We start from the raw sequence: 14,779 nt of genomic DNA on the forward strand, positions 1-14,779 counted from the left end.
ACTGAATGCACTGCTTCTCTGCCGCTCACTGCACAGAACATACGCTGAGAGAGGTGACACTTCTCCGGGAAAGTCAGTCCTCGCGTTCGGGGGACAGCACTGGCAAAATCTTCCAAAAAGTCACTAGGTCTGTCAGTATGAATATTCTATGGAAAAAAGCCGCTAAAAGGGTCTGAAAGTTGCTAAATCTAGTGCTAAAGTCGCGCTCGTGTGTGTGACGCGGGAGCTGATCGCAGGGGGCGGTGGATATTTGTGGCGGTAAATGTGGATATTATGGATGAGTTCTTCTGTGTCATCACGTTCTATCAGTTCTACAGCTTCAGTTTCGGAACTTTCACGCTTAGTAACACATACAGCTGTTCCCTCACCACAGTGCAACAGTGAAAAGGGACCCCTTTCAAAAAGTGTTGCGTTCCGAACGTTGTTTAAGCGACATACACCGGTATTGCGGTATTTAAAAAATTCATATCGTAACAAAAATAAACACCGGTATTCGGTATGAACCGGTATACCGCCCAGCACTAATCAGGATAAAACCGTGTATTAAAAGCTAACAGAAACAGCAGCATTCACAAATAACAGCGTATCTAAAAGTATGAGACAACAACAAACATACCATTAAGAGCCGTGCTTGCACAGGTTCTGCGCGATCCTCTTCACTAATATCCTCATGGCTCAATCGGGCTCAAACTGATAAGCAATATAGACGATGCCATTGTTCCCAATACAACCGGTGCACATGCCGCTGAGGTGAGGGGCGGGACGCTTAGACGCGCACTAGAGGCGGTTTAGCCAATCACAACACACTGGACTAGCTAACCGAGTCCATCGCGTATTTCTGAGGGAGGGGCTTCATAAAAGCAGGAAATGATCAGCTCGTTTATCAGAGAAGGGACAGAGCGGTGAAGAATATAGGTAAATTATGTGAAAAATAATGTTTTTTTTTAAAAACAAAGCATGAACACATGTTAGACTGCCCCCCATAAACACAATCAAGCCTAGAACAAAACCAGTCAACCACCCCATTAACATTGACATTACCAATATTATTGGTAGCAAAGAACATGACCTTTTTAGTAGGGGTGTAAGAAAATATCTATACACGTGAGTATCGCGATATTTTGTTTGGCGATACTGTATCAATTCTCAAAAACAGAATATCGATATTTTAAAAAAAAATCCTACAAGATTCATGGCAGTTGTTTCGTTTTGAGTTTATATCCCAACAGCTAGATAGGATGAAAGAATTGTTCCAGTTCCTGTTTCGGTGTCCAAAGCTGAAGTGTGGCTTCATTTGGGCTTTTGTGATAACGTCCACCCCGGGAACGTGGCGCGGGCACCGCCGTCAGTTAAGTCTTTAAGTTTCAGACGCGCGCTCCTCTTCACTTCAAGCGAGCGCGGAAACGGTACTGTGCTCGAAGCGCGTGCTCTTCAATTGCACGCACAAAGGCACCGGTGCGCGCTGTCGCCTGTATCCTTTCATATCAAAGCGCGAAATAAACTACGTGCATGCAGTGCCGTGGTCAGTTAAGTCATGAAGTTACCAAAAAGGCGATTAAAGCTGCCTTAAGACTGTGCATGAATGTAATATATTTTATATGAGTCACATTTAAGAACATGTCTCTGAAATGGTTTTCAAAACTGTCCTGGAGCAGCCCAGCACTGTCTCACTCATCTAACACACCCGATTTAACTCGTCAGCTCGTGTTTATTTTAGCACTTCAGTCAGTGAATACACAGCCTGCAAAACACTAAAATAAATATCAAAGAAATAATACAGTTAACCAAGAAAGTAGCCTAAATAAGAAAGTTAAATACACCTTGTCTACAGGACGTGAGCTGCGCGGCGCGACAAAATACTATAAAACTCATAATCAGTGATGCTACACTGGATGCGGCACGACACGACATGACAAATCCCCGACAGTAAACTGCCTCGTTCTATTTATGAGGTACTGACACAGAGTTCAAATGTCCTGTGTAGACACTAGACAGACTCAACCTCTTGCGACGCAGCGGTGTCGCGTCCGGTGTAGACACGGTTCACTGTTCCACTACTGTTATTACTGTTATTACACTTGTATACAAAACTTCGTATTATGCTTGTTATAGAGTGCGTGACGTCACGTGCACTACCGCCGGTGGCAGTAGACAACACCGCGGTGACGCGGTTGTCACTGCCACCGTCACAGCCCTAGCAGTAGGGTCGCCGCGCGGCTGCAGCTTTTTCTCGTGGTGGGGGCGTTTTGTGCAGGTGGAGCGGTGCTCGAGTCGCAGTCTCGGCAATACCAATCGGAACAAACACAAACTGAAAAACCTGTGAAATCCAAGTTGAAAGGTTCTGAGAATGTTCAACATCAGTATTTATTTTATTGTTTTAAAATAGTTTTGTTTTCTTTAGGAATCCTGCAAGCACTTTATTTTTCATTGATATTACGCAGATGTAATTCTTTTGTTCATATCAAAATGTTATGACATTGTATGTTACAATTGTAAGCTTAAACTGTGAACCTTTAAAGCAAGGTCTAAAAATATATATGGTCTTTTTATAAAATACATTTTATACATTTAACTAAAGGACCCTGCAAGCACTTACATTTTTCCCCCTTTACTCGTACTGCACAAAAAGTGGTTCAATAACGTTGAATGTTAAAGGGACTGATTATTGCAAATGCAGATACCACTCTGTTCTGGTTAAATTATTTTTTTTATTTTTTTATTTGTTTGTTTGTTTGTTTGTTTATTTATTTATTTATTGCTAAGGTTTGCATATAGTGGTGTGCTCTTAATGACAGCTTTCCTAAAAATATATCCTATTCCTAAAATAAGAAATATCCCAATATATGGCCTTGCTTACAATATCACAATGTATTGCAACATATCGTATCGCAACCCCTGTATCGTGATACATATCGTATCACTAGATTCTTGCCAATACACAGCCCTACCTTTTAGCCTAAGTATAACTGAAAAATAAATAGCACTGTTAACCAATATCAAAATGACCATTTTGGCCTACTGGAGTTTTAGGCTACTGTTGTACAGTTAATTGTTTTAATTATTGCCAATAGTTAACTGTAATTAAATGTTAAATTTTGGTAAAAATGTTAAATGTTAAATCCGTTAAATTTTGACTGCAATAAAGGTTACAAGTAATGATTAAAAGCGGCATAGCATTAGGATATTTCAAGATGATTTTAAAGTTGCAATGTAACGGAAGTAGCTACACATCTTTTCCTCCATATTCTGACTTACATCTGAGTGAAATGGATTATCGAAAAACAAAAAAAAAAAAAATGTAGGATTGGACTTGGTTCTCTCCACTGGTTATTATTTGGGAGGAGGCAGATCTAAATGTGAGCTTGCAGTTAACTGTAAGAAAGAGACATGGTTTAAACAGACTAACTGATTGAAGAACTCTGTAAATTTACCGGAATACTGAGTTATGATATTTTACTTGAAATTATAATGGATGATTTTTGGATGCAAAATCCATGGATCCATCCATTTCAAGAAAAGACAGGGTGAAATTTCATTTCATGCCAACTTCAAGTGAACTCGACCTTCAGCCTCAATGTCTCCATGTCAAACATTTCTTCAAAAGTGTGGAGTCCTTCACAAACGCATGCAAACTCATTTAGACATTCAAGTCGCACAAAAAAAAATATATATATATATATTTTTTTTTTTTATATCCTGTTTTACTAAAAAAAAAAATGTTACACCGTGGAAGAAAAGAAATTGTGGGCAGGGGATGTGTGGGTGAGTGTCAAGTTTGAATTCTGCTGAATTTTCTGCTGAACTTTCTGCAGACTTCTATGGCTGCAGATTGTGTGCTGGCCTGAGCATGATTCATCAGCACAGTGAGTCCAGGCAGACCGGAGCCTTATCAGCCTGATTAGCAGAGACCATGTTCTCTGTGTGTGCGCTGTAGGAATAGTTTTAAGCAGTAGAGACCCTAAACCGCGTCTCAAGCAAAGTGTTACCTGAAATCCATAACAGGTGCACCCACAAACTACAACAAAATATCAGGTGAATGGTCACAATGTGAGAATCACTGTGGATAGAGATTGGCTAGGCAGTCTGCTGAGTTTGAAAATAAACTTTCAAAGTTTATTTCTTTAGTGTCTTTTTCAAAGCAATATTGGACTCTACTGACTTTCATTGTATTCACAAAATAAAAACACTGTATTCTAATATATTTTGTGTGTCAGAAAAAAATTCAGTCATACAAGTTTAGAATAAAATAAGGGCGAGTAAAAATGTTCATTTCAGGGTGAAATCTATTTTTGTTTCTGGCCTTTTGCTGCTTTTATTGGCAGAAATGGGACAGGGAACAATGGGAAAGAGAGGGGGAAGCAATCAGGAAATGATGCACTCAAACTTGCACCACAGCCCCGTGTGTCAGAGTGCTAACCACTAGGCCACGGCTCCAACTGAGCTCATCCACTACACTGATGTTCTCCTATACAATCTATGATACCTCTTTCATAGAGATTTCACAGCAGAACATACTACACCCTCCCCACATCACTTGTTTGCAGCAGTTACAATCTTTTTTGTCATGAGGTGAGAGTAGGGGTGTGCGATATATATCGTCTGCGATAATATCGTAATTGTTGTTTTAACGATGTGGAGAGTGAGGTGTCCAGATACCGTGATCCCATTAACTCAGCACTGATTGATTGACTTTTCCCTCTCAATGATCCTGGCTGCCTTAGCCAGATATCGGATTGTTTCTTGTTTTCTGTGATAAGTCGATGGGCGTCCTGTCTGCTTTGCGGAGCCATTTTTAAAGTGCATTTCTTTTCTTAACTAAAACCCACACGAGCCAGACACACACACTGCTGGAGGGCTGTGTTTACACTTCAGGGTGTTTTTTGCTTTTTTTTTTTAGATGGAAACAGAACTGAGAGTTTCACTTGAGAAACTGTAACATCATGCACGCACAAGTGCAGCTGCAGGAGTCCAGTTTCGAGACAGACCTAACCAAAAAAAATGACTCAAAGAGAAAGAGTAAAAGCATAGATGAGAGAAATGGAGTTCGGCAGTCATTTCCTGGTGACTTTAATGGCAGAAAACCATGGCAGTTATAAGGCAGGGGAAAAAACAGGAAGACTGGAAAGTTTCTGAACAACTTCTTACACCATGTCCTAGACACTAGGGCTGGGTATCGATTCAGATGTCCCGATTCGATTCGATTTCGATTCGCAAGCTCTCAATTCGATTCGATTCTCGATTTTTTTGATTACATTCAGTGAATATAGTTTTAATACAAATGCTATTTGTATTAATATTTATTAGCAGTAGTAGCATCGAGTCTTAAGACTGCTAAATGGTAATATTTTGACAGTTTCTTAACGTTAAACTAAACTTTTATTTTGACGGGTTGCCGTGAAGAACTTGCAGGTGCTTGCAGAAGCTGAAAACACTGCGAGCATCATCCGCACTTTAGTATGTGTGTAGTAAACAAAACAGTGCGCCGAGCCACCCGCCATTTATTCATTGCGGAAATCATTGCGCCTTTTGCGTGATATCAAATGCTTCCGCAGATTTATAGTATTACTATAGCATTTCACCTGAGCATTGCAAATCACGCGTTTTGATTAATTTAATGTATTCTTACTGAATAAAAATTTTAATTAAAAAAAAAAGTTTGGAAGGTACTGCATTTCATCGTCATGTATCTTGTTTGCAAAGGCTCGTCTCTCTACAGTAAAGACACGTGAGACAAAACTAGATGAATTGATAGAAATCAAATGGTAGAAAGAGGTTAAAGAGTGTCTGGATGTATGTAAGAGAGGGAGAAATAGGGGTGGCGCAGGTACCTGTATCAACATCCTGAAGCTGACTTTCATAAATCCTGTGCTGTGGTTGGTGGGATAGATTGAGATTGGGGGGATACAGTACAGACACGCTGAGACAGGAAGCAGCGCGTAAGCGGAACACATGGGAAAATTCAATGAAACATGCTAGGGCTGGGTATCGATTCAGATGTCCTGATTCGATTCGATTTCGATTCGCAAGCTCTCGATTCGATTCGATTCTCGATTTTTTTCATTACATTCAGTGAATATAGTTTTAATACAAATGCTATTGATATTTCTAAAAAATTAACAGTAAACATCAGTTTACAAATAGTGAATTAATAAAAAGAAATTAAGAACCACATGCCTATTTTTTAAACCTATTCTTTTTAAACAATAATAGGGCCCTATAAAATGTTCTTAATTTTTCTGGTAATCAGATGAAGGCATAAAACATTAATTTAATTTATCCTAATCAAATGAAAATTAAACCCTTTTATTTTTTGGCAAACACAGTGCTGCACAACAGATGTTTACTGTTAAAATTAAAAAGAAAACAAATGTGATTATTCCTTTAAAAATAAAAATGTATTAATATTTATTAGCAGTAGTAGCATCGAGTCTTAAGACTGCTAAATGGTAATATTTTGACAGTTTCTTAACGTTAAACTAAACTTTTATTTTGACGGGTTGCCGTGAAGAACTTGCAGCTGCTGTGTATGTGATATGACGGTAGTTTTCTCAAATGAAACGGTAAAATGCTAATGAAGTGACTCTCAGAGCAGCTGGAGATGACATTCGTGTTCATATCATCATATTGTGAGACTGCAGAAGCTGAAAACACTGCGAGCATCATCCGCACTTTAGTATGTGTGTAGTAAACAAAACAGTGCGCCGAGCCACCCGCCATTTATTCATTGCGGAAATCATTGCGCCTTTTGCGTGATATCAAATGCTTCCGCAGATTTATAGTATTACTATAGCATTTCACCTGAGCATTGCAAATCACGCGTATGGCCATGATAAGCGCTGAATGAATGACAGGTTTTCTGTTGTAACATCGCGCAAGGTAAATAAGGGTGACATCTAGTGGAGAAGACTAATGATAAGATTCACGTTAATCAGATCTTGTTTTAAATGTGTGCTGAAATAAATACCGGAAAAGATCGATTCGCGGCTTTTGAGAATCGAATCGACGTAATTTTAAAAAAAACGATTAATCAAAAAATCGAGTTAATCAGTGTGTTTTTCCTAACCAGCTGTGACATATGCGATGAGTGCAGGGGATTCTTTTTTAGAAACAGCTTCTATTTCTAAGAACCTACAAACTATGATAATCTCAGGTACTGATTATATGCTTTTTTTAATGTTAAAAGGGTTTAATGTGAGTTTTAATATTTTCTGTGACATACTAAAAAGCAACAATATTTTACTTTAGATCTTGAAAATAAATTAAAAGAAACAAGAACATTTAAACTGTGAATTCTACATAAACAAACAAAAGTGTACTCTATGACAAAGATTCTATCAGCCACTTACATGTATTTTTAATAATGTTAAATGGTTTAATATTTATTCATTAGATTACGTACTTATAACTTTTTTCAGGCTTGTGATCAGCTAGAGACAAAAAAGAAGGAAAATCTGACCACGCCCCAAGCCACGCCCCCAGCACTTATTAAATATATATATATTTTAGCACATTAAAAGATATATCTTATATTGTAATAATACATACTATTGTCCTGTAAAAAATTAAAAAACAGCATTTAATAATCATAACAATATAATATAATATATTATAAAAAAAGTAATATAATATATTATAGCAAAGATTATAGAATTGTTATTATTATTAAAGTACCTGCCAAAAGTTTGGAAACATTACAATTATCAAGTTTTTTATGTTGTTTATTTGTCTATGTGGTGTTTTTAATATACTTTTAGACAAACCATGTGCCAATCTATTAATCAACACCATTGCGGTGTATTTTCTCCTTAAAACTGTAGTTTCCCAAAGGTTGACCCAGAAATATGGTTTGAAACAGCCCTTGGTTTGCTACGTCACAAACCAATAACCAATCACGTCAAAAAAAAAAGTTTTCTATTTTAATACATTATAAAATGTAATGTTATTCTTGTGATGCGAAGCAGAATTTTCTGCATCATTACTCCAGTTTTCAGTGTCACATGATCTTTCAGAAATCATTACAATTTATTTGACTCATGAAACATTTCTTATAAATGTTGAAAACAATTTTGCTGCTTCATATTTTGTGTGAAAATGGTGATACACTATTTTTCAAGATTTTTTGATAAATATTAAGTTTCATGAACAGCATTTATTTGCATTTATCAAATATTAATTAAATTTGTTAATGCATTTATTAAATAGAAATAATTTTAAATGTCTTCACTCACTTTTTATCACTTTCATGCATGATGAATAAAATTATTAATTTCTCTCTCTTTTTAAATCTTATACAAATGTTTGAGTGGTATCATTGTTTCCACAAAAATATTAAGCAGCAAAACTGTTTTGAACATTGATAATAATGAGAAATGTTTCTTGAGCAGCAAATCAGCATATTAGAATGATTTCTGAAGGATTATGTGACACTGAAACTTCTCTTTCTAAACAACAACAGATTTATAAACGTTTCTAATGATGAATGTTGCGTTCCCAAACGCAAATTAAATCGGCTCAAACCAAACGCAGCGCAGCTAGCACTATATCGAAACTAAAAACAGCAGACATGTAGCGTGTCAGACTACAGCCTATTATATAATTACATCAAAACCGTTGGGAATAATATGAGAGCACTGAGCAATCTCAAATTCTCACCGCCATTCATAAAAAGTCACCGGGTCAAGTAACACGTTTCAACGCCGATTCTACTCGCGTTTGGTGCTTTTAACTGTCCTGCAGATGGTCGGAAAATACGGAAATCCGTATTTATACGGAAAAATCACATCCCTGTTTTTTATAATGAAATGGATATCAAAGTATATTTCAGTCTTTATAGACTCTCAAGATGCATCACAATAGAGAATGTGAAGCTGACGTCACGCCACGTTGAGTTCTGGGAAACTGCTTTGTTTATCCGCCATACTGTGAGGATCGCGCTGCTTCTCCGCTATTGAGTTCAGGGCAGTATTTTGATTTTCTGTCGTGACTGTGGAAAATGTCACCATTGGTTGTCATTTATGCTGCATCGAGAATTGCAAAAGTAACTCCGATCATCGTTCTGAGAGAAAACTGGACAATGCAGTGTATTTTTTCGCCTTTTCGCCCTAAAAACCCCAAGGGAAGCAAGTCGCGGAGATGACAAGAAAACGCTGGATAGTAAATCTATTAATAATGTCACCAATTAAAATTAACATCACCTTTGCGAGTATGACACTCACTCGGCTTGTGAATTAGCAGTACTTGAACAGGGACTTTAAAATGCTTAACACAAGTAACGGTTCATGTGGCTTAATGTACCAAGACAGTGATAAAGACAAAGATACGCACCTAAGCCCAAAATGTGAACACAACACGTTTATTTACACGTTAAGCGTTTTCCTCTAATATAAAGAATGCTTAATGTACCGGGACAGTGATATTAAAAGACCACATTCTGTACACGCCTTACTAATAAAGCATAATATCTGCAGAAAAACTGATGAACCTAAAATATGAACTTTAATTACTGTCTTTAAATGCATAAGCATTTTCTTCATTACGATTTTCTAAAGGGACGAAAATGCTTAATGTGCAATTAAACAAGTTGTGTTAATATTCTGGCCTCATCTGCATGTCTTTTAGCATCACTGTCTTACCACATTAAACCAGCATTTAAAAATGCTACAAAACTGTTCAAGCTTCCAGGGATTTAATTTTAGTTGTCATTTGTTGAAATAAATATAAACTAGAGATGCACCGATTGCAATTTTTTGGCCGATTACGATTTCCGATTTTTTTTTGTTAGTGTGATCTGCCGATACCGATTTTTGCCGATTCCGATTTTCTTTCTAAGAACTATAATTGACAGCATATACAAACAAAAATCTACTTTTCTTCAACACTAAGTTTTATTTTCATAAAAAACATGTAAAAAGTCAGTAATAAAATAAGAACACAAAAAAAATTGCAAACAACAGCACAAATAAATGCAATAGAATAAAGAGAGCTATGAAAGTTTTTCAGGTTAAGTAAGTTTTTATTCAGGTAAGAAATACTACAGAAATTGAAGTAATCAAATGTAAAATAACATCCAGTGTTATTTTAAATTTGATTACTTTAATTTCTGTAGTCTTCATTGTAAAAATTAAATACAGATTAATGCTTACCATTAAAGTTATACAACGTATTCAGTAAAGAGCGGAAAGTGATTTTCTTTGTCTTTTGTTCTTTGATTAACATGACAGACAGCAGTAGGAATATTGGACTGCGGTCCCTTTAAGAGTTTATCCACGGACCCAATATACTGTTACACAACATGCGTTCTCTTTCTCAGCTATTTAACGTTCCAAAACTGACTGTGTTTAGTGTCAGCTGTTTGATCGCGCCGGCGCCTCGCACACACTAGGGTTGGGCCCTAGAAGAGTAGGCAAGCTTTGGGACATACTATCACGTCACACACTTGCGTCTTTAGGGCCTGTTTACACCTGGTCATTTCATGCGTTTTCGCTGATCGGATATCTATCTGATTTGTTAAAACGTTTCCATTTACACTTGGCCACATAAATGTGTCGTCGCAAAACGGATATAAATACGATCTTCAATTCCCGCGCTATATTTAAATTTAACTATATTAAATACTTTGCTATATTCGCTTATGTTCACGTCAACGAAATAAAACGATAAGCGCTGCATTTTATTAAGTATCAGCTCATTTCAAGATCAAAGACCGCAATAGGAGAGCACACGGCATCAGCACTGGCAAGATAAGTTTGTCTTACTACTTTTAATGAAGATGATTGTGTGTTGACCGTCTGCGTCTTACTTTCAGTTTCATTCGCGGCAGTTTGCGCGTCGGCTTGCTGAAGAGATACTCAGCTACTCGCCCGCAGCGATGCGTGTTGCGTTAGCGCAGTCTGACTAATGTCATATAGCATAACACGCTCTCACACGTTTATTATTTTAACATTTTGGGAGGAGTAAAATTTACATATGTGGTTTCAACAACCAGATGCATTTACACTTGTCGAGTTTAGTCTGGAATGTGGCCCAGACCACCCCCTGAAGTGGTTTGAGCGATCGGATTTATATCTGTCTCTAATGCGTTTCGGAGGGCATTTACACCTGGTCTTTTCAGAAAAAAAAACGCATGAAGTGACCAGGTGTAAACAGCCCATGTTACACAACATGCGTTCTCTTTCTCAACTATTTAACGTTCCAAAACTGACTGTGTTTAACTAGATACTCGCCAAGACGGGCATTTTGACAATTTTGTATGTATTTGAACCTTTTAGCGCAGTTAGCCACTCATTTTGGTATTTGTGGCTCACAAGCTGTTTGAGACTGAGTGTGGCTTGTGTGCGCTCCACTAATATTGATCAGTTCTGGTGCGCGCGCTTTTGGTGTAAGCACGAAACCTAAGGGAATGACTAAAATAATGCGCAATACAAGCATTTAACCGGAGCGAATGAGACGTGTGTGAGAGAGAAGGGGTCGTCGGAGAGAAGAGAGCGAGAATGTGCGGCTGACATTATTGCCTGTGCTGCTGGTAACAAAACGGATCGGATCGGAATCGGAAAGAAGTGAGACTGATCGGCCAATCACCGATCCGGGCCGATCATGAGGAAAATCGGCCTTTTCCGATCCCTGGCCGATCAATCGGTACATCTCTAATATAAACATACAGTGTGCTTGTGTCAGTCTGCTGAATGTGACCCACAATCTATGATTCTCCTCCGTGGCCATGGAAAAATTTATATTTACAATGACAACAATTATACTTCGTCATTAAAACGTTTCCAACAAAGAAATGGATCGACTTCTGTCTGCTTGCCGAACAAACACTTTATTTGGATAATCTACCATAATGGCTGAAGCAGCAGCGAGCGTCCAGCGGGCGAAACTGTTTTCACGGTAATCAGATCAAAGTAAACAAAATTCTACAAATCTTAAGAGAAAAAAAATCTAAATATCATGCGACGCGATAAAATAGCTTCTCTTCCCTGCAAACGATCCAATGAAGAATGTGAATTTAACTTAAAGGCAAAAGCAAAACAAAAGATAAGCAGGTATCCGTATTAATTTCAGCATTTCTAGCAGAGGGTGATTGTCTCAAAATGGCGGCGGCGCCCCAGCTTGCAACGCGGCGTGACGTAGCTTCACATTCTCTATAGTATACTGCATGACAATTATAATAAAAGTATCTGCCCAGTTGTATTTCCATGCTACTTAAATCAGAGTCAGAAATGTATAATCTTACCCTCCAATCACATTCAATTCAAAACTGCAAGCACAATTCTTTTAAAACAAAGAAACTTTGCAAATGAATGAGTTCGTTCTTTTTAGCAAATTGGTCAAAAGTCTTAAAGTTATGTTCATATGACTATATGTATATGTATAATTAAGGATACACATTCGCAACATAGTTGGGTTGTAATTAGGGATGCACAATATTATCGGACCAATATCGGAATCGGCCGATGATGGCTTTAAATGTAAATATCGGCATCGGCCCGATATGAAAAATTATGCCGATATGTCTTGCCAATAAGAGGAATACATTAACTCACATGTGCTCAGGGTGTGCTAGTGATTAGATCACTTAAACAGTGCGATTAGATCACATCAGTGGTGTGGCTCATATTTGAAGCAAAGTTTTTTCTGAATGGTGATTAGATTCACTGTTTTGGATCGCTGCATTTAAACTGAGAATTAGGCCTGTCGCAATAATCAATATATCGACCTATCGCGCAATATATATACATGACCTCAATAATTTTTGGTGATGCAATATATCACCCATTATCTTTACTTAAAAATTAATGTCACCATGTTTTGTACATTCCACTTCCACCTTTGTCTTTTGCAGCTTCTCGTACATAACGTGGTGTAGGTGAGGTGCTAGCATTAGGTGCTAGTTCAAATTTTAAAAATGCTTCTACAAAAAAAGTTTCATCTGCAGATATAGTCTTGTTTAGGGATCTGTGCCTTTGTGTATACGGACATCTGGGCCCGTATTCACAAAACATCTTGAGGCTAAAAGTAGCTCGTAACTCGCCGATTTAGGAGAAAATATTAAAAATAATGGGCGTGTTAGTCCTAAATTTAGGACTCCTACATTTTTTATCTAAAAGTATTTCACAAAGCATTTTAGCGCTAAAACTAGCGCCTAAATCTGTGAAACGTTAGGAGTAGTGAAGAGGACTCCTAAGTCACTAAGACCAAACCACAAACTATTCCTAAAATGGCTGTTTCGGCAATCTGCCTCGGAACGTAAACATTTTTTAAATATTTGACGATAATGAGCTTTTATAAAAAGGTATCACCTTCGGTTTTGAAGGTTATCCCAACTCCAAATTTTCCTTTGATTATGTCCTTGTTTTCATTAACCAGTTGGACAAGAAGTAACAGCTGTGTTTGTGTCCAGTTTGGTTTTCTTTTACGTTTGCATGTCTTACTATCAGCCATTATTATTCTACTCTGTTAATTAAAAGGCTGTTAATATGCATATTAGGGCTGCCCCCTAATAGTCGACTAACCTTTAGTCGACGAGAAGAGGCTGGGTCGATAATGAGCTTTTATAAAGGTATCACCTTCGGTTTTGAAGGTTATCCCAACTCCAAATTTTCCTTTGATTATGTCCTTGTTTTCATTAACCAGCTCGTCAAGAAGTCACAGCTGTTCTTGCGTCCAGTTTTTACGTTTGCGTGTCTTACTATCAGCCATGATTATTCTACTCTGTTTATTAAAAGGCTGTTTATATGCATATTCACTAATTATGAGAAGCATACATGTAAGAGGCTGACAATTAGCTAAACACATACTTGTTTAATTAGTGACACTTAAATGCACGTTGACGCGTTCGGTGTAGGGTTGGGCCGATAAGAGGCTGCCATCGTCCATCACCGATGGCTAATAGACATCACGATGTTGAGCCGGCATTTTTTTTTACAAAATTAGATTTAAGACAAATTATAAATTAAATGTGTCCTTTTATTATTGCTTGGATCAGAAGCTATAGCTTACATGAACAAAAAAAGACAAAAAAAAAAATATCACAAACGACACTTTAAATAATTTTACATATACTGATTTATTCATTAATGTTTAATATGTTAGATTTTTTTAAACAAATTATGAGCTCTAAAAGATTTTCAGAATTTTTACAACTCTTTTGCTTTAGACCACTAAGTGTGCCTTTCTTGTGCTTTTTGAACTAACATTCAGCAATGTTGACATGTCCTGGTTGTATCATGAAAATCTTAATAGAAGCTCTCCCTCATAATACAGAACATACATCAGGAGAACCAAGGACGGTCACACTGATCTGATCTGATCTGACCTTGTCTCCTTATTTATAAATCAGTTGTGCCACCACACATATTCAAGTCAGAGTAAAACATGTATAAAATGTCTACAGCTGTGTAACCATTACTGACCTTACGGAAGCATGTATATCAGATATCTCTAGGTTGGGAATAAATACACAGTTTTTATTATGATTTTTTTTGAGTAATGGAACCAAACGATATTCATTATATTTAAGTCTATAACGGCTGAATCTGAAGCGTTGTGGAGATTATTTTTCTTAAAGGGGTCATATGATGCGATTTCAATTTTTCCTTTCTCTTTGGAGTGTTACAAGCTCTTGGTGCATAAAGAAGATCTGTAAAAATCTTAAATACAAAGAGATATTCTTTATAAAAGTTAAGAGTCAACCACGCCTACCTAAAAGTGCTCGTTCTAACACGCCCCCCACATGTCTATGTCACGATGTGGGAAGATTTGCATAACGCCGCCCAAATGT

At 37.3% G+C, this 14,779-nt stretch overlaps 1 protein-coding gene and 1 long non-coding RNA gene across 3 annotated transcripts in view; both read right to left on the reverse strand.

The window, feature by feature from the left end:
* Positions 1–14,779, reverse strand: part of LOC107653733 (RNA-binding protein Musashi homolog 2-like) — a 199,019-nt gene that overhangs the window by 172,239 nt on the left and 12,001 nt on the right. The window lies entirely within an intron of this gene.
* LOC107653739 (uncharacterized) overlaps positions 8,891–14,779 on the reverse strand; it is a 7,478-nt gene continuing 1,589 nt past the window's right edge. The window contains exons 2-3 of the long non-coding RNA XR_001630262.1: positions 11,096–11,102; positions 8,891–8,901 (exon numbers count right to left, since the gene is read on the reverse strand). This is a non-coding gene — a long non-coding RNA (uncharacterized LOC107653739). The remainder of the gene's footprint in view (positions 8,902–11,095; positions 11,103–14,779) is intronic.

This window comes from Sinocyclocheilus anshuiensis, unplaced genomic scaffold (assembly GCF_001515605.1).
Source record: "Sinocyclocheilus anshuiensis isolate Anshui unplaced genomic scaffold, SAMN03320099.WGS_v1.1 scaffold315, whole genome shotgun sequence".
Taxonomy (NCBI): domain Eukaryota; kingdom Metazoa; phylum Chordata; class Actinopteri; order Cypriniformes; family Cyprinidae; genus Sinocyclocheilus; species Sinocyclocheilus anshuiensis.